The sequence below is a fragment of the Rattus norvegicus genome, chromosome 3 (assembly GCF_036323735.1).
Source record: "Rattus norvegicus strain BN/NHsdMcwi chromosome 3, GRCr8, whole genome shotgun sequence".
Classification (NCBI taxonomy): domain Eukaryota; kingdom Metazoa; phylum Chordata; class Mammalia; order Rodentia; family Muridae; genus Rattus; species Rattus norvegicus.
The window spans coordinates 162629794-162655043 of NC_086021.1; the positions used below are offsets into that span (position 1 = coordinate 162629794).

The following is a 25250-nucleotide window of genomic DNA, read 5'->3' on the forward strand; positions in this document are numbered from 1 at the left end:
TGGAAAGATGGGGGTTGGGGATTTAGCTCAGTGGTAGAGCACTTGCCTAGCAAGCGGAAGGCCCTGGGTTCAGTCCCCAGCTCCGGAAAAAAAGAAAAAAGAAAAAAAAATGGAAAAATGTACCAGGAAAGGGAAAAACAATCGAAATGTAAATAAAAAAACCCAAGTTAATAAAGATGAAAAAAAAATAGATGTTCAAGAAAAAAGTCCTATAGGGAAGCATAGATACCAGTTTACTAAAGATTCATACACAGGGCTGGAAAAATGGCTCAGTGGGCACAGTACCTGACTCCAAGCCTGACATCCTGACCCTAAGACTCACATGGTGGGAACAGGCTGACTCCTGTCCTCCATATGAACACTGGCACAAGTGTATACACAAACATGTATGCATGCATGTATATATGTACACATGTATGTTGTATACACGAATATGTATATGTACTGGCTGGTTTTGTGTGTCAACTTGATATAAGCTGCAGTTGCCAGAGAAAGGAACCTCCCTTGAGGAAATGACTCCATGAAATAGACCTATAAAGCATTTTCTCAATTAGTGATCAATGGGGGTGGGCAGGCAGCCCTGTGCTAGTAGTGCTGGGTTATATAAGTTGAGCAAGTTGAGCAAGCCAGGGGAAGCAGTCCATTAAGCAAACTCCCTCCCCTCCCCCCCATGGCCTCTGATCAGCTCCTCTGTCCAGATTTTCCCTGTGAAGAACAGCAATATGGAATCACAAACCCTGACTAAGACAGGGTATTTGCTCATGTGAGTGTGTGTCTTGGTCCTTCTATTGCTGTGAAGAGCCATCATGACCAAGGCAACTCTACAAGAAAGCATTTAATTGAGGGCTTGCTAACAGGTTCAAAGGTTTAGTCCATTGTAGTAGGGTTGTGGTAGCTTTCATGTTTCCAGATCAGAGATGAGAACTACATCCTGATCTGCAGGCTGAGATAGATTGGGGTGTGGAGCCTGTGCCTGACACAGGATTTTTTTTTTTTTTTGGTTCTTTTTTTTCGGAGCTGGGGACCGAACCCAGGGCCTTGCGCTTCCTAGGCAAGCGCTCTACCACTGAGCTAAATCCCCAGTCCCCTGACACAGGATTTTGACAATGCCTCACCTCCTAATCTTTACTCCTCTTAAACTCCCTCCAGACTAAGCATTCAAATACATGAACCTATGGGGACCATTCCTATTCAAACCACCATAAAACATTTAAGAACTATCGAAAGGCTATACAGAGAGTTAAGCAAGAGGGAGAGAATAAGAATAAGATAGGCAGGTATGGTAATGAGCTTAAAGGTGAGAAGCCATTGCCTATCTTAGCATTAGCTGTAGATGTCATTTTGGTGGTTGTCAAGTTAGTTTCCAAAGGTCGCTAAGACACCATCTTCTCTCTGTCAAATGAATTAAACTCTGATAGGGCGAAACCAGGATCTGCTGGGATTGCACAAGCAGCTAGGATTTATCTTCCCTGTCGATGTGTTTTCAGGTGAGATCCCTAGCAGACTGTAGGTTTATTAGCTGGGAAGGGAGAAAGGCCTTAAGCAAATGCTAATTGTGTTGGAATTCTAGATGCTCAGCTTGCCAGACACTTCTCATGCACTCCTGGTTGAGGAGCTCCCTTCTCTTTTCAATGTTCCTGAAGTGGAAACTTAAGGGTTCTTTGGAAAGTCAGTTGTGTTGAGTGGTGTTTCGCTCAGGCAAACGTGAAGAGATATTTCGTGGAAGTGGACATAGGTGAAAGACTAAGGTAGACTCATGGAGAAACACTTTGCTGAGGCAGTCGCAGGAGAATGGATGCTTTGCTGTGGAAGGACACGAAATGCAAGATTCTTTGCTAATGTCACACATGTATTGGTCTGCCTTACACTGTGTAGTTGAGCAGTGTTTGTCAGGACTCCATAGAGAGAAACATCAAAAAGCTTCTGGTAGTGTGCTGCTGTTTCTTGACCCTTCCTCAGGTTCTGGCTGATGGGCAAAGTGATGCCAACTGAGACAGATGCACATGCGAGACTCGGGGAGGACAGGTGATGTTTTGAGGGAGAATAAATAGACGGGCAGTGGGAGGCTGCACTTGCTGGTAGAGCCTGTTGGTCTTGCTTCTTTGCTGACCAGAGATTTCTCCTGGTGTCCTTCCTGGGCCCTCCTGCTGCCCAGGCTGAGGCCTGGCTCTCTCCTAGGTGGGGCCACTGCTGTGAATTTGGGTTGGCTATCCCGGCTCTACTGAGCTGGGCTGCTGATTTATCTGTGAAGTGTTTGCCAGTGGATCGAGCCGCTGACTCCTGTGAACTGAACTGCTGATTTCCTGACAACACAGATAGGATTCGCTCCAAAGAACCATTGCTAAACAGATCTACTTCCCCTGTATCCTTTCTTTTCCACTACCTGTGGTGGGTGGTTGGCTAAAAGGAAGGTTAAAGCACTTAAGAACTATCATTAAAAATAAGGATTGAAAAAATTAAAGTAAATGCCTCCATAATATTTTCTGTATTTTTTTGTCCCGAGTCATGGGAATTAGATTTGTTTTGCCTTTGGGGGGCCTGGAAGTCACTGTGCAAAACAGGTCTGGTTTGATACATGCACACCCCGAGACTGATTGATCAGGGAAGCAGTCCAGGCTTGGAACCTGGCTGTGATGCCTGGCTAAAATCCTGTAGAGTGCTTAAAGCCTGAAATCCACAGACGTCAGTGACAAGTTCTTCCACCAATGAAGATTTAGGGATAGGGGACTTCCTTAGGAACACGTCTTTGTTATACATTTATCCTGTTCTCATTGGTTGGGGTATTCAACTGTGGCAGAGGACTGGCCTTGCCTAACATTCATGTCCTGACTTGCCAACCGGGATGTGCCTGTCTCCTTTTGTCAAGTAGGATGTCAATTCCCAGGGAGGTCTTAGAAACATAAACAATATTCGACCCCCCACTCAAAATGGAAGTTTTACTCCAAATGGCTTCTTATATTGGTGCAGGTGTCTTTCTTCACTTGATCTTAGCCAAAAGGCCGAGAAGCGATGCAGGTGTCTTTCTTATGTTGAGATTCATTCCTAGGGCAGCGTATAAAGGCGAGAAACCATAAAAGCTCATTCACAGGTGCAGGAGGTGTGCTGGATGGTTGATTCCAGCCCAAGATTATTGTGGCGAACTATGTGAAGCGATCTTGATTGACCTCTATTGTTATTGGTTTCTAAAGACACCAAAGCACATATCGTCACATAAAATGCAATCAACTCAGGCCTGAGAAATTTTTCTAGTGACAGCATGTGAGAAAGTTTTCTTATAATATTAGTAACAGTATAAAATGGCTGACTAGATGGGCAGCACTTACCCAGGCCTTAACAGGCCTGTCTGTAGAACAGGGGCAGAGAAGAGAGGAACTGACCTAGCCATATTTTAGTCATGGGCACAGAACCTGCATATTAGAGGATGTAAGACAACGGCAGTGACTAAATAGAGGGACTGTCACTGTGCAGCCAGCCCAGGTCAGCCCTGAGTTCATTCCAGCCCAACTCAGGAACTATCCTTCAAGACGGGGAGAAAGAAAGATTTGAGTCTCACTATGCAGCCCTGGCTCACCTGGATCTTGCTGTGTAGACCAAGCTAGCCTTGTACTCACTGTTATCTGCATGCCTCTGCCTTCTATATGCTGGGAACAAAGTCATGAAGTACTATGCCCAGCTAAGAGGTTTTTTTTTTTTTAAAGATTTATTTATTTATTATATATAAGTACACTGTAGCTGTCTTCAGACACACCAGAAGAGGGCATCGGATCTCTTTACAGATGGTTGTGAGCCACCATGTGGTTGCTGGGAATTGAACTCAGGACCTCTGGAAGAGCAGTGAGAGCTCTTAACCACTGAGCCATCTCTCCAGCCCCCAAGAGTTTTTTTTTTTTGTTGTTGTTTTTTTTGTTTTTGTTTTTTTTTTTAATGAATCAGGCTCATGCATCACTGTGGAAGTTGAAGCAGAAGGATTGTTGGGAGTTCAATCCAGCCTGACCATGAGAGACCTGTCTTAAAGAACCAAAACAACAGAAAAATTTCTGTTATCACAGTGAGTTGTGCAAGTGGGAAGGAGGCATCGTTCCCTTGTGCAGTCCACCCTGGGCACACAGATAGTGCACCATAATGGTAGGGTTCATGTCCACACCCTGGCTGTGGGTCCAGGTGGGTTTGTGACATGCTGAAGTGCTTTTGGGAAAGTATGCTGCCCACCTTTCAGACACTGGCTCGCCAGGCACTGCTAATGCCCTGGGGGAAGGTCCAGGGTGGTTAATCATTGTCAGTTCTGGGCAGCCGGTCTGCTTGGCCCTGTGTAGAAAGAGGGTACACAGCTGTCTGGCTTCTGGTTGACCCAGATAGGGCCTAGCTGAGAAGCTGAAGACCAAGGCTGCATGAGAAAACCCACCACTGACCGTGGATGACAGGTCATGCATGTCCTTGCCTTAGGCTTCTGACTCTGTGCCTCCTCTTCAAAGTGAGCCTTGAGGGAGTGAACCCTCGAGTGAGCCCACTAGGGTTCGGCCTCTCGGGCCGCACTGATTTATTTGGTCTGAGGGGAATGCTCTTCTGAACACAGTCCAGCAGCTCTCCTGAATGCCTGCTGCCTTCCTGGCCACAGTCAACTTGTTTGTTCTACCAAGTCCTGATGCTTGGCTGATGGGACTTGATCAGACACTTCCCCTGTCTGTGGGGAGCGGAAGAGAGTCCTTGTGTTGGGAAAAAGTCTAAGCACTGTGGACTATGTCAGCCTAGGAATCTCATTTGCTGTTTGTGTAACAACAGCTTCTTTAATGTATGGATTGACAGCCAGGGTTTTAGTCAGCATGGCTATCACTGTGACAAAACACCATGACCAAAAGCGAGGTGTAAGGAAAGGCTTTACTTGACATAAGTGGCAACATTCATAGTCCATCATGGAAGAAATCCAAGGCAGGAACTCAAACAGAGCAGGAATCTGGAGTCAGGAGCTGATGCAGAGGCCATGGAGGGGTGCTACTTACTGGCTTGCTCTCCATGGCTTGCTTGGCCTGCTTCCTTATAGATCCAGGAACTCTGTTCTGGAGAGATGGCTTAGTGGTTAAACACTGACTGCTCTTCCAGAGGACCTGGGTTCAATTCCCAGAACACACCGGGCAGCTCACAACTGTATGTAATCCAGCTTCAAGTGACTTGACACCCGCACACAGACATACAGGCAGGTAAAAACATTATTTGCCAGTATTGCTAACACTCTGGAGACAGAGGCAGGTGATCCTCTGAGAGTTCCAGGACAGCCAAGGCTGTTAATCAGAGAAGCCCTGTCTGGAAAAACCACCAAACAAAGAAACAAACAAACAAAAAACCAAAAAAAGGGCTGGAGAGATGGCTCAGAGGTTAAGAGCACTGTCTGTAGGGGTTGGGGATTTAGCTCAGTGGTAGAGCGCTTGCCTAGCAAGCGCAAGGCCCTGGGTTCGGTCCCCAGCTCCGGAAAAAAAAAAAAAAAAAAAAGAGCACTGTCTGCTCTTCCAGAGGTCCTGAGTTCAATTCCCAGCAATCACATGGTGGCTCACAACCATCTATAATCAGGTCTGATGCCCTCTTCTGGCCTGCAGGCATACATGCAGGCAGAAAGCTGTATTCATAATAAATAAATGTTTAAAAACAAAACAAAACAAAAAAACACCCCCTCCAAAAAACCAAAAACCAAAAAAACCCAAACAAACCCAAAAACAAAAATAAAGAAAACCACCCCCACCCCCACCAACAAAAAAGAACCCAGGGCCATCATCCCAGGGATGGCACCATCGACGATGGACTGGGCCCTCCCCCACCAATCACTAATTAAGAAAATGCCCTCCTTATAGGCTTGTTTGCCACTGTTTTTTGATTATTTATTTATATTTTCGTTTATTTATTTTTGCCCAATTCCAATGTCTCTCTCTCTGTCCCTTGATCTCTAACTTCCCTCCTGTTTCCATGTCCAATCCCAGTCTACCCAAAAACATCTATTCTATTTCCTCGTCCCAGGGAGATCCATGTGTTTCCCCCCTAGAGCCTTCTTAGTCTCTCTGGGTCTATGGAGTGTACCATGATTGTCTTTTACTAACAGTCAACGTCCACTTATAAATGAGCACATACTATGTTTGTCTTTCTGGGTCACCCTAGTTAGGATGATTTTTCCCCCTACTTCCACTCATTTCAAGATTTACTTTTCTCAATTGAGGCTCCTTGCTTTCGGATGGCTCGATCTGGCCTGTGACAAAATTAGCTAGAACAGCCAAGGGACCTTGGTAAAGTTTAAAATACTAGGGGAGCAGATTAGATTCAAGATGGCGCCAAAGGTTCTGAAATTCGTTTTCTTTAAACAAAACAAAACATTGTTTAGTCATATTTTGTGTGTGTGTGTGTGTGTGTGTGTGTGTGTGTGTGTGTGGTGGGTGTGTGTGTGTGTACGTGCCTGTGTGTTCTTCAGAGAACAACTTGAGGGAGTCAGTTCTCTCCTCCCAACATGTAGGTTCAGGAAATCACCTGGCTTGCCAAGAAGTATCTTTACTCTCAAGCCATCCCGATGGCCACGAAGTCTGAAGTTCTAAGAAACTCTAAAGTCATGCTTGTACTAGCTCAGGGCCATTGGAAGGATAAGAGAGGACCCCTTGTCCAATTTTCCCGGTGCCCATTCGTGTGTGATAACCACCTATAAAGGATACAGTCGGGTCTCACTTGAACGTATTGCAAATACATCTTTGGGCAACGCCCAAGCCTGTTTATACTAGACTCCCCAGCGCCCTCTGGTGGCTGCGAAGCCTGTAGCATCCGCAGGCAGCTACAGGGTGCTTCTAGAAGGTTCTCTGAGGATAGCCTTTTTCAGGTGAGCGTCTGGTTGGGATGGAAGCAAGGAGACTAGAGCCAGATAGCAGCTACCAAGTGGCGAACTTTCCCTCGTTAAAGTTTAGAGTGACCACCCTGGGCCGTATGACAATGAACGGATGGCACTCCGGTACATCCTACTCAGGCCTGTGCAACCTATTGCCCACAGCGACTGACTAGTAGCGCTGAGCGAGACCAACACAAAATTGTAAACTTACTTAAAACATTAAGAATCTTGTTTTCAATGATGAGTATCATCAGTGGTCCTCAACCTTCCTAATGCTGCGACCCTTTAATACAGTCCCTCCTTTTGTGGTAACTTCTGAACCATAAAATGATTTTCGTTGCTACTACATAACTGTAATTTTGCTACTGTTATGAGTCATAATGTAAATATCTGTGTTTTCAGATATCTTAACTGACCCCCAAGACAGTCATTTGGGGGTCACGACCCACAGGTTGAGAACACCATTGTAGCTCCTAATGTTTTCCCTCTGTTGGATGTTTGTAAACTAACACGGATCTTAGAAACAATGGTGACCCTGGTGGGTAACCACAGTATTTGGGAGGCTAACCTTGTATATCCTTGGCCCTGGGGCCACTTTTTAGATGATTTTATTTTATTTATTTTAATTTTTTAATTTTTTTTAGTATAGAATAGAGTTTATTCAGGGCACGGGGAGGGAAGTTAAGAGGGCAGTAGGGCAGAGAAAGAGAGAGAGTAGAGAAGAGTAAAGAAGGAAAGGAGTAGAGGCTGGCCATGAGCACGTGGAGAGAAGGGGGAGGGGAATAGGGAGCGATGGGACAAAGGGGCAAGAGAGAGCAAGAGGAAGCAGGAGCAAGAGGTTTTTATTTTATTTTTTAGAGAGGCTTTCACTCTGTGGTCCAGGCTGTCTTCATCTGCAGAAAATGGTGCCTCAGGTTCCTAAGCAACAGATATGTACACCCATGGGTAGCTTGTGTGTTGTTTTCATGGTGGTGACTTACTTTAAATGCTTAGATTTGAATCTAGCACCTTGGTATGCACATGTTGTGAGACTTGGATGTCTTTTGTTTTTGTTCTTTCTTTCTTTCTTTCTCCCCCCCCCCCTTTTTTTTGTTCTTGGCTTTAAGATGAGACAATTTCTCCCAGTTAGCCCAGGCTGCCGACTTTCAGTCCTCCTGCCTCAGCACCCCGACCGCTATAATTTGCCAATGAGGGCTCAGTTGCATTGGTGTTGAATCCTTGAATGCTTGCCTGGTGTGTACCTTTTCTATTTCTCCAAAATTTGGCTTGCAGCCTCTCAAATAAAGGTGCAGTTTCTTACATGCGTATATACACATGTGTGCCTGATTGGTACCCACAATGTTGTGTGAGTCAGGGCAAAGGTCACACAAGCCTATCAACCCATCACTGAGGACCCAGTCTGCTGTCTTAGCTGGTTTACCAGAAGGACAGCAATGGGAAGACCAAGTCCTGGAGGTGGGCTGAGGCCACAGCAGGTCACAGCTGTCACTCCTGGTGACAGCTACTGCTTTTCCTCCATCCTCCGTTCCCTTCAGAATATGAGATTCAGCCCTGCCCCTCAACCATAAGGGAGGGAATGAGTGACAGGCCAAGTGACCAATGGGTCCCAGAGAATGTGCTTGTATGGGGCTTGTGCTGCTATGGACAGGAGAGAAGCCTGTCTGAGAGGAGGGGCAGAGGGAAGGAGACCTGGAGACAGAGCAAACAAAGGGGCCATGGGGGAAAAGATTCTTGAGGCTCTGCGGAGGCTGGGCAGGGAGAAAGAAGCAGAGACAGACTGGAACCTAGGTTGGTTGGAGCAATTACAATGGCATACAGCAGCTGGCGTCTCAGATCCTAGTTCCCTCCTCTCCTGAGTGCTGGCATCTGAGCCTTCTAGACTACCTGGTACATGGGACCAAATTGGAGCCTGAGTTTGATGAGGGGTCTGGGATAGGGCTCAGGAGATCGAGTCACAGGAGTCTGTCTTGAGCCAAGGACACAGAGCCCACGGTGAGAAAGTTGAGGTGAGCTGCTCTCTCATGCCCCTGTTTCCTTCCTTCCTATCCGTTCTGGCCTCTTCCCACAGGCAACAATGAATGGAGGTAGCAGACTACTCAGTGATGAGGAGGGTATCAGTGGATGCCAGGACTGTATCAGCATCAGTGGGACCTGCAGTGACCGGTCTTCAGACACCAAGACTCTTCCCTTGACCCAAGTCTTGGAGGTACTCGGCACAGTGGAGAGCAGAGGTATGTGGGCCAGTGAGGAGCTGGGGTGGCATTATGTTCTGATACAACAGGTACAGATGCACACCTTGGCTGGGGCAAGAGCTTCTCCCTGGCTAAGAAGGATACATGGAGATTCTGAGTACCCTCAGAAACTCTCTGTGCCTCCTTAGAGAGAAATCAGCCTGCTCTCACCAGACATGGGCAAGGCCAAAGCTTTGTCTTGTGTCTGCCCACAGCTTCCTGCTTCTTTCTCCTACTTGAGACTCTGAGGAAGAGCACCCAAGGGGTCCGGTTCCTTACTTTGCCATTCCTGGTAGAGCATGGCTGGACCATTGGTCTTTTTGCTGTGCTGACCCTGGCGTCATCATGGGTGAGAGGTGCTTCCTATTGCCACTTCCTCTTGGCACCTCCTAGAACACTTGGGATTCAACCCCCCACTGTTTGAAGCCCCCTGTGTTGTCCACTCCTGTTGTGAGATGGTGCCAATTAGAACTTCGTGTAAGGGCAAAAGGAGCCAGTTTCCATGTTTACCCAGTAGCCTCTAGGCTACATAGAAATAATGTGGCCACTGTCAGAAACCAGTGTGTTCATTTTATTTATTTATTTATTTATTTATTTATTTATTTATTTATTTATTTATTTATTACATATACAGCGTTCCACATGCGTGTATACCTGCAGGCCAGAAGAGGGCATCAGATCCCATCACAGATGGTTGTGAGCCACCATGTGGTTGCTGGGAATTGAACTCAGGATCTCTGGAAGAGCAGTCAGTACTCTTAACCACTGAGCCATTTCTCCAGCCCCAGTGTGTTCATTTAAATGAGATTGTCATCATGGGATTGGGCAGTGGCTTTCTTGAAGGAATTGGATGCCACTCCTTATTAGGACCCCAAATGTTACTCCCCAGTTTTTAGGGAGGAAGGCATGAGCCTGGCCCTGTGCCCAGTTGCTTTATGAGTGCATAGAAGATACAGAGACACTGCATGGTCCCTGTTGGTGACTGGTTTGGGGGAGACGCTAGAGAAGGTCTGTCAACAAGCTTCCTTTGAATGTGTACTCTGAGTCTTGTCCTCCACAGGCTGCAGAACAGGCTCACCACCATCCGAGAGAAAAGTCTCCAGCCTGATTAGTTACATTCAGGTACTGTCTCCTCCTTTTCTGGGGCTCTGAGCATTTCTTTTAGCTTTTATTCTGTGGATATCCCGAGACTCAAGAAATTTGTAATTTGGAAGTTAAGTAAAAATCTTCACTTCTTTATTTTACCAATCTGGAAAGGTTTGCATTATTGGGTCCCTTTTGTGTGTTTCTGAAATCAGTTATTCATTTATGTGATCAATATTGTGGTGGTTTGAGTGTGCCTAGCCCAGGGAGTGGCACTATTTGGAGGTGTGGCCTTGTTAGAGTAGGTGTGCCCCTGTAGGCTTTGGCTTAAAACCCACATCCTAGCTGCCTGGAAGCCAGTCTTCCCATGTTTGCCTTTGGAACAAGATGGCGAACTCTCAGTCCCCTTATGCCACACCTGCCTGGTGCTGCTATGCTTCCGTCTTGATGATAATGGACTGAATCTCTGAACTTGTTCACTAGCCCCAGTTACATGTTATCCTTAAGAATTGTATTGGTCATGGTGTCTGTCCACAGTGGTTAAACTTTAAGTCAGAAGTTGGTACTAGGAGTGGGGTTTTTCTATGATAGACCTAACCAAGCTTTTGTTTGAAAGAACATGGATTTGGGGGCTTTGAATTTGGAAAGCAGTGGAATGCTTTAAGTGGGGCTTACTGAGATATCCTAGTAGGAATATGGAAGACTGTGTTGCTGATGGTGATTTGAACTGTGGAGACCTGGCCCAAGATGTTTCAGAGGAAAAGAATTTCAGCATGTGGCCTAGAGACTGTTTTTTGTGGTATTTTGGTGAAGAACATGGCTGTTTTTTGCCTTTGTCTGAAGAGTCTACCCGAGGCTAAGGTAAAGAGACTTATTTTACTTTCATTGATCATGGAAGTCTCTAAAAAGCCCAGGGGAGACTTTGTTCTCTGGTTTAGACTTATAAAGAGTGTTTCAATCAAAAGCACCTGAGAAAGGAAAAATATAGAATGTATGGTTAAGGTAATAAAGGGGCACCAGGAAATGAAATGGAGCTGAATCCTATGTTCAAGGAGATAGCAGATTAAGGGAGTGGTGACTTTGGGGCAGGATCCCACCCAGCTAAGCTTATTGTTTATGATTTTGCAGTTGAACAGGGAAGAGCTCTATCTCACCATTATTATTACTTGATTATTATTTTCATTTGGACTTTTAATTTGAAATGAACTACTATCCAGAAATGGAGAGCATACTTGGGATCCAGATTGTGAGACTGGAAAACACAGGATTTCGATGCAGATCTTGAGGAACAGTGGCCATGGAAAGCTTAGGCCCAGGCATGTTAGTACACATCTTTAATCCCAGGAAACAAAGGCAAACAGATCTCTGAGTTCAAGGCCAAGCTACAGAGCAAGTTTCAGGACAGCCAAGCTTAGGCAGTGGGCGAGTTGGAAAACAGAAAGCTGGTGATAATGTAATAGAAAAAGAGAGCCATGTTCCAGCACCAGCAAGCAAAAGAATTCAGCAACTTGGTCATGTGGCTCTGGCTTTAGAGTCAAGAATAGAAGGGACTACTGGGACAATTGATGCTGATTAGCTGGAGCTAAGAATTTAGCAGTGATTAAGAAGAGACTAGCATCACTGAGGTGACATCTTCTGAGAATTGTTTTCAGAGAGCACAAAGAAGCTGTGTTCCAAAGATACCTAAGGTTGTACCTCATGCTGTGGCTGAATGTGGTAATGTGCAAGAGTCACCCAGGTGGTACTGGTTTTGAAGGTATGAAGGGGTCATGAAGAGCAGTTGAGGCTTGGCACTGTGAGAGGCCATGGAAGGCCACTGGTGAAGGTGCAGTCTCAGTTGCAGTTGACAGGCCTGAAGGGGTCATGCAAAGGTGAGGCTTGGCACAATGAAGAGAGCTGTTGGTGAAGCCTAGTTTTGGTTGAAGACCCTAGTGTATGGGCAATGCCAGTACCATGGGATGATCACCAAGAACAGCAGCAGCAGTGGAGTGGAGTCAACTAGTGCCTAGAGTGCTACAGAGGGCAGAGCTGGAGAAGTGACTCAAGCCCCTTGGAGGGGCCCAGAAAATCATGCGTGAGTCCTAGACACTGGAACAAGAAGCTGTGAAGCTGAAGTTGACTTGAAGACCTCAAGATGTTAAAGATACCAGAGCTGTGGGATACCTCCTGAGGAAAACTGCTAACAGGGAGTGGAATCAGACCAGGAGAAAGAAGTTTGTTGCTGTCAACAAAGATGAAAAAGAAGTTGGAGATCTGAAGACCACTTTGTCATCAGACATGGAGAAGATGCAGAGTTTAGAGTTTGCCCAGCTGGTTTTCTGTCTTGCTTTGAGGTTTACAGTTAAGTGATTGGATGAATCTCAGAAGAGTACTCAAACTTTGGACTTTTAACATTACCGAGACTGCCGTAGACTATGGGGACTTTTGAAGTTGGACTAAATTTATTTTGCATTATGCTATGTTTAGGTGTGGCTCCCATAGACTCATGTGTTTAAACAAACCAGGGAGTAGAATGTAACGTTTGTATATGCTTAGCCTCTTTCAGTGTTTCTTTCTCAGATCCTGATAGTTCCTTTTGGGTTATTCTAGAGATCCACTCATTCTCGCTCTCTCCTCACCATGGTTGGGTCTCTTGTTCCTTTTGGTTTTTCTAGCTTGATAGTTTTTATCTGGTTCATTAGCAACCATTGCTTCTGCCTTAATTTCAGATGTGTGTGAAGCCAGATAATTTGAGTGTCTTCCCGTTTCTGCCAGCACTGCCGTGGCAGCAGCAGATGAGTGTAGTCACACAGTGGTTCTGGAAACATGAACGCCAGCAACACCTTGCTCAGGCCAAGACTGGTCTGCTTTTCTGACTCAGCAAGCTGGGATGGAGCTCCAACCTCTGGAGGCAGCCTGATGCTGCCCAGCATGAACGGGGCAGCACTCTCAAAGGCTGCTGTGTTGGCTCCAAGTTCTTCTCAACAGCAGATGGAGGCTTCCCCACTGTCATGAAGTCTAGTCATGTCTCAAATTGTTGTTGCTTGAGACGCAGGAGATCCAGGCCACACACCTGGTTCCCCAGGCTGGTCTGTCATTTTGGTGCCAGCATCAACGGCCTATTGACCATCCCCAACTTTACTGCTTCACTCAGGGCCCATGAGTTCACTGCTGTTGGCTTGGACTTAAATCTGGATCTCATAGCAAAAGGGGATGTTTCACTGTTGTCCGAAGTCACCGCTATTCCTCACTTTCCACAAATTTGGGGGATGATGAGTCTTCTTTACTTTGAACTCTGAACTTGATCGGGCCTTTTTTTTTCTTTTGTCCTCACATGGAAAGGTTTAATGAGAGGAAGAGACAAGGGAGAGGCATGAGAGAAAGAGAGGGGGGAGGGAGGGAGGGAGAAGAAGAGGAGGAGGAGGAGGAAGAGGAGGAAGAAGAGGGCTGGAGAGATGGCTCAGTGGTTAAGAGCACTGACTGCTCTTCCTGAGGTCCTGAGTTCAATTCCCAGCAACCACATGGTGGCTCACAACCATCTGTAATGGGATCTGATGTTCTCTTCTAGTGTGTCTGAAGACAGCTACAGTGTACTCATATACAATAAATAAATCTTTTTAAAAAAAAGAAGAAGAGGGGGAAGAGGAGGAGGAGAGGAGAGGAGGAGAGGAGAGGAGAAGAGGCCAACCATGAGCATGTGGAGGGAAGGAGGAAGGGGAATAGGGAGAGAAGGGACAAAGGGGAAGAGGGTAAGAGCAAGGGTGAGGAAGAACAAGAGCTTGATCAGGTCTTTGAACGCTTCTGGAGCTGGTGGCACATTGTAAATTACTTGCTTGCTTGCTAAACTGCTATGCAAATGAAGGAAAAATTAATCTTTTAATTGAACATTCAGTTATTTTTTTTTTTAGTTTTTAGAAAAAAAATTTATTGGGGCTGAAGAGATGGCTCAGCGATTAGATTAAAAGCACTGGCTGCTGTTCCAGAGGACCTGGATTCAATCTCCAGTACTCACATGGCAGCTCACAACTGTCTATAACTTCTGTTCCAGGGGATCTGACGCCCTCATATAGACAAACATGCAAGCAAAATACCAGTGTACATGTAATAAAAACGAATTATTAAACATTCTGAATATATTCATAAATTTATTATTATTTATTTATTTTTAAAGATTTATTTATTGTATATGAGTATACTGTGGCTGTCTTCAGACACACAAGAAGAGGGCATCAGATCCCACTATAGATGGTTGTGAGCCACCATGTGGTTGCTGGGATTTGAACTCAGGACCTCAGGAAGAGCAGTCAGTGCTCTTAACCACTGAGCCATCTCTCCAGCCCTATTATCTATTTTTAATGTGATGAGTCTTTTGCCTGCAAGTATATCTGTGCACTGTCCCTGATGCCTTCAGAGTTCAGGAGAGAGTGTGGGGTCCCCTGAAACTGGGTGACAGGCAATTGTTAGTTATCTTGTGGGTGCTAAGAACTGAACCCTAGTTCTCTGGAAGAGCAACCAGAGAGCAGCCAGTCCTCTTAACCACCGAGCCATTTCTCCAGCCTTGAAAATTTGCTTACTGAACACGGACAGAGACGTTTCCGTCACTCTATTTGCTATGGAAGCATTCACATTATCATGAATATTCTATGGATCTGATGCACCTATTTCTATATAAAAATCAAGGCCACTTGCTTTTCTTCTCCAGTTCTTTCCTGGGATCCATCAAAGGTCACAGGGGCAGACATAGTCTTTGTTTCAATTCTGGAGCAATGACTACAGCAGGAGGGACAGGTGTGACTGAAGGAAAGAATGTGTTCTTTTTCTGGGCTGTCCAAAGAACTTCAGTGGCGTTTGGCAAAGGACTCCCTGTCACCTTCTAGCTTGGTTCCTGGAGGTTTGGGGCCACTGCAGTTTGCCCTAATATCCCTGTGGGGAGACTGACTGACTCTGAGATGAGGGACTTGACTCTAGGGTGGAGACATTCTGGAGAACTGGTCCTCTCTGCTCTTTATCTCCTCTCAGCCAGTGGGCTGTGTTTCCCATGGTGGAAGAGGGTCCTGTAAAGTCTTATTATAGCAAAATGAGGTGGGAAGCATTGTAGGGACCTTAGTGCGACATCCTTGTGCATTTCAGTGCCGTTCACCTTTCTGAGCTGCACTGCTCGTGTGACTGTAACATTGGAAAGCTGTGTCCTTTTTTGCAGGACCTCACGGGAGATGGAGATGGGGATGGTGAGGTCGGGGACAGCAGTGGCTCTGACACTCCAGTGATGCCCGAACTCTTCTGGGAGACCAGGACACCTTCTCAAGCCCCAGCAGTCAGTCCCCTCTTGCTGTGCCAAGGCCCTTCCCACCTCTCACAAACCTGCATAGAACGTGAGACTAAGGTAATTCAGCAAGTCTTTCTCCTCCCACGCCTGTGTTTAAATCTATACTTAAACCTTTACAATTCGCTCTACTCTTACTCACACACTGTGTGTATGCCACATGAATGCCCATGTTCTTGGTTGCTCAGAAGACAGCTTGGAGTCCTGGAGATGGAGTTATAGGCAGGTTTAAGCAACCTTAGGAGTATGCCTAGAACAGAACTCAAGTCTTCTGGAAAGCTGTAAGGACTTTGAACTGTTGAACCATTACTCCAACCCCTAAATCTTTTGGCTAATTACCTCCAGCTTGTTTCATTAAAAACAGCAAGTAAATATGGCTACAGGATAAGGTCTACCTCCCCTTCCTGAGTGTTAGATGGGTCCCTAAGCCTGTGGCTTCACTCTTGGCCTGTCCTTGTTGGAGCTATGTTGAGGAGGTAAGAATCCCCATGGCCCAGTTCTGGCTTACCTTGGAGCTGAGCTGAAAGCCACTGATGGTCACCACCCTTGCCTCTTGTGCCTTTTTCTGCTGTCTTGAGGCAACGCCAGCAGATCCAGCACTTTCTTGTGTTTCCAGATGGACATGAGCCAGTTAATCAGGGACCCTGCCCTCCCTGAGCTCAACTTCAGAGCCTCTAGAGGGCCAAATATGTCATGCCCAGGAGCCTTATTCTGTTCCTGCTTTGGGGTCAGTGACTACCAGCTCTTTTATTATAAAACAAAAGGGTCCTGGTTTGTTTCTTCAGTCTTGCTTAGGTGGGACCTAACGGAGGGAGGCTGTTTGTATGCACCTCCACCTGCTTTGTTTTGCTGGGACTCAACCCTGTTCGTCTTTCTACAGGCTTCCAGTTGGCCAGCAACCACTTCAGCCAGCTCACCCTGGCCGTCCCCTGCCAGCCCTTACCCCATCATTGACCTCACAGATGAAGATGTGATACCCCAGAGCATCAGCACCTCATCCAGTGACTTGAGCCTGGACGGCCCTCAGGAGGACATGGATACCACACAGGTGGATGTAGAGAGCAGAGACGGGGACAGCCCTGAGTATCAGGTACCACTGAGACGGGATGTCCGTATATGTGTATGCCGTGTACTTGCCATATGCCCTCAGAGGCCAAAAAAGGGTGTTAGAGCCTCTGGAACTGGAATTAGAGACAGTTATGAGTAACTTGTGGATACTGGGAATCGAACCTGGGTCTTCTGGAAGAACAGCCTGTTCTCTGAAGTAATAAACAATCTCTCCAGAGCCCTTCACCTTATTTTTGAGACATCTCTTACTGGCCCAGAGCTCACCAGTTGAGCTCCATTGGTTGGCCAGGAGGGTCCAAGGATCCTTCAGTCTGAACCTTCCCAGTGTTGGGATTCCAGGCACATGCCACAACACACAGCTTTTGGCATGACTGCTGGGAATCTGTATGGCAAACACTTCACTAATGGAGCCATTGTCTCAACCCCATGGACACCATTCTCTGACTGTTGTTTTCCTTCCTTCCTTCCTCCCTCCCTCCCTTCCTTCCTAAAACTTGATCTGTAACCCAGGCTGGCCTTGAACCCACAGAGATGCTCCTCTCAAGTGCTGGGATTCAAGGCGTGTGCCACCTCACCCTCTGAATGTTGCTTTCTTTTTTTTTTTTTTTTTTTTGTTCTTTTTTTTTCCGGAGCTGGGGACCGAACCCAGGGCCTTGCGCTTCCTAGGCAAGCGCTCTACTGAATGTTGCTTTCTTATTCGTACATATTCTGTTCATATGCAGACATGCATCCTGGCTTTTGCCATTAAGCACTGGGGTGGGTTCACTTTCAAGCATCCATCCCACATGCAGGGGTCGGGAGCATCACTGAGTTAACTGATTGAGCTTGTATGTGTGCACTGTGGCACGGTGCCTTCCTACAGGTGGGTAGCTCTTGTGGAAGTCTTTTTTCTGTGTGTCACTTCAGACTCCTTTGACTTGTTGATTTGTGATTTTGTTTGCTTTAGTTTTGTTTTAAGACAAGATCTCATTATATAACTCTTCCTAGCTGACCTAAGTAAACCAGATTATCCTTGAATTCACAGAGGTCCACCAGCCTCTGCCTCCTGAGTACTGGGATTCAAAGATGGTCCCACATGTCCAGTTTTTTTTTTAAAAGATTTTATTTATTTTATGTATGTGAGTACACTGTTGCTGTCTTCAGACACACCAGAAGAGGGCATCAGATCACTCTATAGATGGTTGCAAGCCACCATGTGGTTGCTGGGAATTGAACTCAGGACCTCTGGAAAAGCAGACAGTGCTCTTAACCCCTTAGCCATCTCTCCAGCCATTGTTGTTTGTTTTTAATGAAGTAGTGTGGGAGTTAATTAGCAAAGGATCAGTGTAGATCTAAGCAGACACTTGAGGAATTGAGACTTAAATCAAGAACCTTTTCTACTGCAGAATGGGCACAGACTTCTTGAAAAGTCCTTCTAGCTGTGCTTCAGTAATTTTAATAGAATGTTATTAATTATTTGAGAATTTCATGCATTCATGCAATGTTTTTCTTAATCGTATTCACCCTCTACTCCTCTCTTTTTTCCACATCATCTGACCCTCACCAGCTCCCAACTTTGTTTTTTTTTTTCTTTAATAATTTACTCAATTCAACTTGTGCTGCCCGTATACTCCTGGGTGTGGGGCCATCACTAGAGTGGTGGTTGACCTACTAGTGACCATATTATTTTTTTAAAAAAGATTTATTTTATGTATATAAGTATACATAAATATCTTCAGACACACCAGGAGAGAACATCGGATTCCATTACAGACAGTTGTGAGCCACCATGTTTTTCTGGGGATTGAACTGAGGACCTCTGGAAGAGCAGTAAGTGCTCTCAACCTCTGAGCCATCTCTCCAGCCCCTCAATTTTTCTAAGAGCAAGGGAAAGAATAGGTTATCAAGTCTGCGAGGAGAAACTTCCTGCAGTTATGCGTTGTGGCCAGCAGAGGGAGGAAAAGGATGTGTCTTGGCCTATGCCGGCCACTGAAGCTTCACACATGGGCACAAAGACTTGTGGGCCATGGGAGACAGAATGCTTGTCCTTGATCCAGAGACATAACATACTTGTTTCCAGACAGGGTCATATGGCCGTAAGACACGTAGGAGGGGGCGGGTCATAGGAGGGGATTTCAATTTGCTATTTCTGGTCCTGACCAAAGACCAAGACGAATCTGGAGCCTTCTTAGTACTCACTGGCAATGTTGGCTAGAGCACTTCCTTGTCTCCATGGTAGCCACCCCACAGAGTTAGAGCCGTAAGATAGATAGGGCTGTTGAAAGCAACCCTCGCAGCCTGGGACGTCCCATCTATCCTACGGTTGTGAGAAGCAGCCTGAAGCACCTTCTTTATCTTCCCTTCACTAGGAATCTCACCCCACAATTCATTTCTGCCTTGTCTGGGGACTTGGAGCAGGCAACCCGGCAGTCACGACCCAGACTCGGTCGTTGTGAGTAGTAAACACTCACCCTGTGCCAGGCATGCTCTCAGAACCTGTGCGTGCTGGGGACTCACACTTAGGAAGGCCAAAGAACCTGTAGAAAGTACATCGAAGCCAGTTACAGGACTGAGACTCATGTCTGTTCCGGTGACACTGATGTTCATATATGTACGCACACATAGGCCATGTGAACACTTTTTTTTTTTTCTTGGAGCTGGGGACTGAACCCAGGGCCTTGCGCTTGCTAGGCAAGCGCTCTACCACTGAGCTAAATCCCCAACCCCCACTTTTTTTTTTAAAGATTTATTTATTTAATATATATATATATGAGCACACTGTAGCTGTCTTCAGACACACCAGAAGAGGGTATCAGATCTCATTACAGATGGTTGTGAGCCACCATGTGGTTGCTGGGAATTGAACTCAGGACCTCTGGAAGAGCAGTCAGTGCTCTTAACCGCTGAGCCGTCTCTCCAGCCCCACATAGACTGTTTCTTTTGGTACCCATTCTGAGTTTCATTCTTTCTCATGTTTGGACTGCAAGGTGTCCTTGTTTTGGGCTCCAGGATATGTGCTATGTACTGTTACCCCCTGAGTTCCCCTCCCCCTGCTGTTGGTACTGGCATCTGTGAGCCAGCCCAGGAATAGGCTCTGGATGAATATGGCTTACCTCCAGATATTGGTAGATGTCTGGATATCTGGTCGATATTGGTGATGTCTTTCTCATCTAGGTCTTGGCTGACAAACTGTTGACCTGGGGAGCAGCTCAGCCAGTCCTTTAACCTGGCAACCTCCTATAACCTGGTTCCTCACAGGAAGGTTGTATACCACACTCTGGAGGTAACGCGGGTGTAGGAATGGAGTCTTGACGTTAAGAGCCGGAAGAGTTGCTAAATGTTAGCTCATGCCTTTGTGTTGCCAAGATTGGCTGGGTGAGTCAAGGGTACCATGGAGGTGGTGAGTGCCTCCATGAAGGCCTGCTTGGGAAAGGGATCCGAGGTGTGCCAAGGTCACTAGTGAGTTTCCGGTCCTGCCAGATAGACTGGGAATAATGACTGTGGGCTTATGATGTGTTTCACGGGAGAGTGATCCCGGGAGAGCTGTGCTCTCAGTTTCGAGCGGGTGCGTGTATTCAGTGTGTAGCAAGCAAGAGTACAGATAGCAAGCAGCAGAGAGTCGCAGCAGGTAGACAGACAAACATCCACACATCCGGTGCTTACAATACCCAGCTGAAACAACTGGAGAAGGCCAACTGGGTGAACAAGCAGGAGAGATGTCACGAAATCACTGAAGACAAATGACTTGGGAAGGCCTGCTGACAGCATCAGGAAGCTGGACTTCTTGATGAAACCATTACGGAAAATCTCGTGTGTACAGATGAGCTTCTGTCCTTCCCTCCCGCTGGCAGCCATCTCTACCCCGTGGGATAAACAAGAGTACCCTCTGTTGAAAACAGTTTGACTTCTGATTCTTCTCAAGGGGCTGTTTTTAACGCCATCAGCTGTTTTCTCTTCTCCTTTCCTCCCTGGCAGTGTTAGGGGAGCCGTCTGCCCAGGACAGGGAGGCTTGGAAGACACTTGAAAGAAGTATTCTTGAGTCTGAGACAATGGAAAACCTTTCATTCCTGAAGCCAGCTTTCAGTGAGCCCAAGCAGCACAGTGGCACATATGTCCTTGGGGCAGAAGCCATACTGCAGAATACGCTACCCAGAGGCCGTGAACTCTCTTTCTTGAAGCAGGGTCCTTTGAGGCCTAGAAAAGGAGCTGAGGCCAGTTGTCTTCTCCCTTAGTCTGTGGATGGTTTATCTCCTCTGAGCCGTTAGGCTCCCCATGACTCCTCTCCAACCCCTATCAACCTGTCCCACTTGGCCAAGTGCCTAATTAGACACGTACGTTGGCATCGATCGCCCTTAAAATGAAGAATGCCTAACTCCATTTGCAGCTTCTTAGAGAAGGCTCAAGGAGAAGTCTGCTATCTGAGACAAGCGACGGGAGGGTGAGGTAAAACTGCTGGAGGCTCCAATATTTTAAGTAATAAAGCTGAGTTGAAACCGTCCTTTGGAGGAGGGCTAACCACTGTGTGTTTCTACAGGGAAGAGGTCATATCTCTGGTGCCTGCCCCTATGGTCCATTGTTTCCTTAACCAGCCCCCTCAAAAGCAGACCCTTGTCACACTAACACAGCCCAGGACAGCTGTCTAGCTCTGAAAGACACCAGTGTTTAGGGAATGCAGTCCCCAGCAGGGGGAATCCCTGGGTTCACCCTGGCACGTACCTCATTCTCCTGCTCCCATTCATGGACAGAGTTTGTCTTTATTTGTATCTTGGCAGAAAGCCATGGTGCGAGCTGGCAAGACCTTCCCCAGCCGCCCTGGAGACTCACTGGAGGACCAGCTGAAGCCCATGCTGGAGTGGGCCCACGGGGGCTTCAAGCCCACTGGGATCGAGGGCCTCAAACCCAACAACAAGCAACCAGGTGGGAATAAACCCAGTCATCCCTTACTGTCTTAGAGTGTTCTATTTTCTTTGCTCTGCCTTGCGATTTCTTGATATCTACAGTGCTCACTGGAGAAGCAAGTCTCTTTTTTTTTTTTAATTATTTATTTATTATATTATATAAGTACACTGTAGCTGTCTTCAGACACACCAGAAGAGGGCATCAGCTCTCATTACAGATGGTTGTGAGCCACCATGTGGTTGCTGGGAATTGAACTCAGGACCTCTGGAAGAACAGTCAGTGCTCTTAACCACTGAGCCATCTCTCCAGCCCCGAGAAGCAAGTCTCTTAAGTTGAACTGAATCACTTATTCACCTCTGTGACCCCCAGGCTAAAGTTGGGTGCATATCCAGCCTCCTATAATCTTTGGATTCCTGTTTTCCTTCTTATTTCTTAATATTAATGGCACACATAAGCACTGGCAAAAGTCACTTTGTCATCAAACGTTATATATGTTTTTGCTTTTTAAGACAACAGCTTCACTGTGTATGCCTGTCTGGCTGTGTGCTGGAATTCTGAGCATGTCTCACCACATTGGGCTTCCTCATGGCTTTTGATGGGTATCTAGTTTTCTTTCCCAGTGTGTGTGTATGGGGAAGAGTCAGATTCAACCATGTCCACTATGATTCAATAGGTCCAATAAAAATATAAATTAACATTATTGATGGGGAGCCAAAAAATCTGACTAGTAGTTTCATCATAGAGGATCAGGTGAAATTAATGTTAATCATAAATTTTGACCTAATATGTTTAAAATGTAGCATTTTCACATTTAGTCTATATATATTGAGTTAGTTCCCTTGTCTCTTAATTCTGTCCTAAACATTATGCCATTAGGTAAAAGTTAAACAGAAATTGATTAATTTCTGTTGATTAATTAATTAATTGATTGATTGATTGATTAATACTTATTATCTCACTTCATAAATTGACTAAATAGATTCCAGGGTTCAGGCCTGTCCAGATTAACCAAATCAGTAGCATCACTTGACAGTTTGGACCTGACCCTCAGTGTGAAATCCTGCCTCTCCTGGCATTTCAAATGCTTAGTAGCTCAATGCTCCTGTTTGTCATTGGCAGACAGCAGTGTATGTCATAGTATTGGCTTCTGCTCTGGGCTCCCCACCTGGGTTCTCTACACCCGTCACTGACCCCTGCTATAGAAGCAGCTAGATCCCAGGCAACACATGATCTTGTCCTGGGCCTGCCTTGTCTCAGACCCTCAGTCAATCTGCCTGCTTCCCTTGCAGAGAACAAAAGTCGAAGACGCACAACCATTGACTTTGCCGCTTCTGAGTACTCCACACCCCCTAAACGCCTCAAGACAAATAGCTATGGTGGGAAGGACCGAGGGGAAGATGAGGAGAGCCGAGGTGATTTGGGGGAGATGCTGAAAGGTCTGGGGATGCATGGTGCAGAACTGGGAGCAGCAGGTCCTCAGGACCATGGCACTGTGGGATACAGGGTGAGAGGCTAAATTCAGGAGAGACGTCCCCACCTCATCTCACACCTGTCCCTCTTTCCTCAACAGAACGGATGGCTTCTGATGTCACTAACAACAAGGGCAATCTGGAAGGTACTGTTGTCTCCCATCCCTCCTGGGGCTGCCCCAGGCCTGCCTCACCCTGGCCTTGCCCTTCTGCATGCATGGGTTTAATCCAGAGGCCTGGGCATTGACCTTGGTCAGGACCATTCCTGCGTTCCTGCTCCTTCTGTATTAGTTGCTCCTTTTTTTTTTTGTTTTTTTTTTTTAACTTTTTTGAGATCAAGTGGTATGATTTGCTTTCATTTTTAACTGAATCTGATGAGGTCGCTTACCAGGGTGACTGGAGTCGGGCAAGAATGGAAACTGTGGTACTTTGGTCAGTACCCGGAAACTCAGATCGATGCTACCTTGAACTTTCCATGTAGGAAGCACAGCTAGCTTTTAGGTTAAATGGAGTCATGGGGTCCTCCTGGAGCTGATTTCCATCCTTTCCCCACCTGGGTACTGCGCTGGGACTCAGAAATCTGCCATGAGCAGACCTAATGGGGTGGACCCTTCATCTGCACTCTTGGCCCACTGTGTCTTAATCTTCAGATATTTATCAAATAGTTACTCATTCTTGGGTCAGAAAACAGACCTGGACCCAGGGCACCTTGGGAAAGCTGCAGTTTAGAGCGGTACTGATAATTTAGAAACTTTCAATGCACGGTCACCCATGTACCCCAAGAGTGACCCACCATTTGTCCCTTCCCTGCAGGGGACAGTATTGGTCATGCAATGGTTTTGTCCTCTCGAGGAATGAATCAGTTTAGAGCCTCTAAGCTGGTTTCTTGCTGGGATTACTGGAGTCGTAATTGAATGTCGTGTTTACCAGGCTCGGTTGCAGCAACTTCTGCACCTATCACCAAGCCAATGAGAACCACTACTACGGCTCCAATGTCTGAAATGTAATGGTTATTAAAGATGGATGGCCTGACCCAAAGCACTCTTCAGCCTCTTTCTGCTGGGCCAGCCCTTCACCTTCCCTGTCTTGTCAGTTTGAACTGGTCTTTCCCAGAAGTGAAGTGAGGACAGCACTTACATCACTGGGTCTATAGCAACCACCCTGAACCGCCCAGTCGCTTCTGAGAGGCTTCTAAAAGCCATCATCACAGGACATAGCACAGAGTTCTCAGTGCACGGCTGGCAAGAGCAAATGCTCAGAACTGTCAGGCTTGGGCAGCTGACTTTAGGTTCTCGGTTTCCATAAACTCTGACATCTGTCTTCTTTCAGACCACTGTTTGTCCTGCGGTAGGAAGAACCCTGTGTCCTTCCACCCCCTCTTTGAGGGTGGGCTCTGTCAGAGTTGCCGGGTAAGTCTTCTTTCCCTTCTTCCTCCGGCCACAACCATCCCCATCTGGGTCCCCAGCACACTTCCTGCTCCAGGCATTAGTGAACAGCTTCCCCAGGGCACACTCCCACACACTTCCTGTTTGGGGGACAGGTGCTACCGCAGAGAAGGCCCTCCACAAGGAGGGTGGCTGAGGTGCATGCCGGGTCACCAGCTGGGGCCCCATGCAGCTCACTGCATGGCTGAGATCAGGTCTGCAGTGTCACCTGCTTCTCTCTGGGCCAGGATCGCTTCCTGGAGCTCTTCTACATGTACGATGAGGACGGCTATCAGTCCTACTGCACCGTGTGCTGTGAGGGCCGTGAGCTGCTTCTGTGCAGTAACACAAGCTGCTGCAGGTGAGTGGCCCTTGATGCGGGATGGACAAAAGGGCCTTGGGTGCCGGGTTGTACCCACAGATCCAGCAGCTTGTAGTCAGCTAAAAACAAACAGGAAATGAGCACCCATGGGTATCTTGTGGAATCCGGTGCTCGCAAGCTTGTGCTGGATTGATGCATGTGCTTGGCTTGCTCAGGTCAGGAGTGCCTGTGAGGTCAGACCTGTGAACTTCCTGTTGGAAGGGGTCTAGATTTGGAGGAAATTGGATGATCTGTGTCCAAGAAGTGGTTTCTTAACCTAGAGCTGAAAAACACTTGGAGATTGACCAATTGGCAGGGATGTTGTCCCCAGGGAACTTGGTCTGCGGGACAATTGCCTGGTCACCTTGGTGCCCATTCTCCCTGGATACTCAATGCAGGTGCTTCTGTGTGGAGTGTCTGGAGGTGCTGGTGGGTACAGGCACAGCGGAGGATGCCAAGCTGCAGGAACCCTGGAGCTGCTATATGTGCCTCCCGCAGCGCTGCCATGGGGTCCTGCGGCGCAGGAAGGACTGGAACATGCGCCTGCAAGACTTCTTCACTACTGATCCTGACCTGGAAGAGTT

At 46.8% G+C, this 25250-nt stretch overlaps 1 pseudogene; it reads left to right on the forward strand.

The window, feature by feature from the left end:
* Positions 1–25250, forward strand: part of Dnmt3b-ps1 (DNA methyltransferase 3B, pseudogene 1) — a 58043-nt pseudogene that overhangs the window by 17052 nt on the left and 15741 nt on the right.